The sequence below is a fragment of the Octodon degus genome, unplaced genomic scaffold (genome assembly GCF_000260255.1).
Source record: "Octodon degus isolate 3935 unplaced genomic scaffold, OctDeg1.0 scaffold00008, whole genome shotgun sequence".
Taxonomy (NCBI): Eukaryota; Metazoa; Chordata; class Mammalia; order Rodentia; family Octodontidae; genus Octodon; species Octodon degus.
In genome coordinates, this window is record NW_004524584.1 from 27726602 (window position 1) to 27728598 (window position 1997).

A 1997-nucleotide genomic window follows, 5' to 3' on the forward strand; every position below is an offset into this window, starting at 1 on the left:
GTTTCATCCCTGGCATGCCAGCCCTGACCCCAGGGTGGGCTGAGCTGGCCACACACACACAAAAGTAACTGTCTTGGGCTGATAGCAAAATATATAATCTAGTAATCATCCAGTCATGGTGGTGGCAGCTGCCATCCCAGCACCCTGGGAGGCTGAGGCAAGAAGACCCCAGTTGTGTCCAGCCTGGGCAACTTAGTGACTGGGTGGGACCAATTAATTACAAAAGAGAACTAAAGTATATAAGTAACAAAACTGCCTTTCATTTAAAAAAGAAAAAGGGGGGAATGAAGTAGCTGTAGGTCAGACACACTGCAAAAAATGTGGAATGAAAGACAGATTGGAAACTGGGGCTGGTGCTATTCACCTTTAATCCCAGCACTCAGGAGGCTGAGGCAGGATGATCTCTGCGATTTGGAGGCCAGCCTGGGCTACAAAGTGAGCTCAAGTCCAGCCTGAAGTACACTGAGACCCTGTCTCAAAAAGATCAAAGGAGAAAAACAAAACCTGCAAAGACCCAGGAGTCAATCCTTGTACCAAAAAGCAAGAAAGCTTCTCAGCCTCATGGCAGATGTGCTAGGGCCCCACCCCAGGCTCGCAGTGATTGGCCTGTGATCCCCAGTCTAGGTGGCGGCCTAGGGGGGGACCAGGACAGGCCTAGGGGGGGACCAGGACAGGCCCCTGCACATGACACCTGACAGCAGCATCTGTGGCAGCGCCCACAGGGACCACACGATGGAAAGTACAGGATGTCCTCATCAGCCTGCATGCCAGGCCCACCCTGCGAAAGCAAGCACAGCCGGATTGTAGGCTGGGAGCCCTGCACCCCCCAGCCGGCGCCCCCAACACCTCCACCCACACAGCTGGACCCCCCCGCTGCCCAGGCATGGCCTCCTCCCCTGCAGGCTTCCTGTTAATGCCCTGACCTCTCTCTTGAACCACTTGGAACATGTGGGTCCCTCCTTGACGAATACGACAGACTGCACCGCGCAATCTCGTATCTGTACCAAAATCGCGCTCCTACCTTAAGCGGAAAATGATCCCTTAGCAGTGCAGCCGGAGTCAGAGGTGGGTGGTGAAGTGTGGCTGAGGTGTGCAGCCCAGCTTTACAGGACACAAGTCACACTGCACCACTGGACAAAGTCCTCCGCCGGAAGCGGATAAGCAGGCCACAAGGGAGCAGTGCAGGGCTCGGGGCTCTGGACCTGTCCCGGGTAAGACAACACCGAGCCCCACACAGCCGCCTCCTGGCACACGCTCATCCTTGCTCCCAGCTCCGCCAAGAGCTCGCCCTGGCCGCCTTATTTTACAAGGGCTCTGAAAACAACAGGTGGCCTTTTCTGTGGGCGCAGGGACAGCATCCACAGGACCCAGTGTCAGTCAGCAAGGCCTGGGCCCAGCCCAAGCTGGGCCCCGCATGGTGCACTGTACTGGATGCCTTGGCAAGGCTGGCCTGCAGCGAGGATATCGCTCTGAACAGGGCAGGGCCTGTCTCTCAGATAAGGACGCCCTGCCCTGTGCCAGTGGCTTAGTGCACACCTGCCTGTTTCTTCTTCCTGGGCTCATGTCCATCGGAGTTGTGCAGCTGAAACGTCCAGCTCTAGAGATACGGTTGCAGAGGCAAAGCATAGGACACACACTGTCCCCAAGGCCAATAACCTGTGCCCAGGAGCGTGTGTGTGTGTGTGTGTGTGTGTGTGTGTATGCATGCATGCGTGCCTGCGCATGCACACACAGCAGTGGAACTTTCAGAGTGCCGTCCAGAGCTGGAGGTGACTCCCAGGACACCAGGCCTGAGTCGGTTTCTAGGGCTGGGGTGCTGGGAGACAGGAAATAAAGGAGCACAGCGTAGACTAATGGGAGAGCAGGCTGCGCCCGCGCAGGCTCAGCCCTTCTCCCGTGCATGCCAGGAAACGCGTGACTTCCAGCAGCGTGGAGCCCGTCCCGCCTGTCCCCAGCGCCCTGCCTACACCCACCACGCACCTACCCTGTCCCGCGGC

The 1997-nt window shown here is 57.6% G+C and overlaps 1 protein-coding gene across 3 annotated transcripts in view; it reads right to left on the bottom strand.

The window, feature by feature from the left end:
- Window positions 1–1997, bottom strand: part of Cmbl (carboxymethylenebutenolidase homolog) — a 16661-nt gene extending 14664 nt beyond the window's left edge. Inside the window, exon 1 of one of the 3 annotated variants that reach the window (XM_023707035.1) lies at window positions 1985–1997. The gene's annotated coding sequence lies outside the window, so the exon portion shown is untranslated. Of the gene's footprint in view, window positions 1–1021; window positions 1211–1980 lie in introns of those variants that run through there. The other 2 variants (XM_023707040.1, XM_004625197.2) reach the window with 2 other exon arrangements.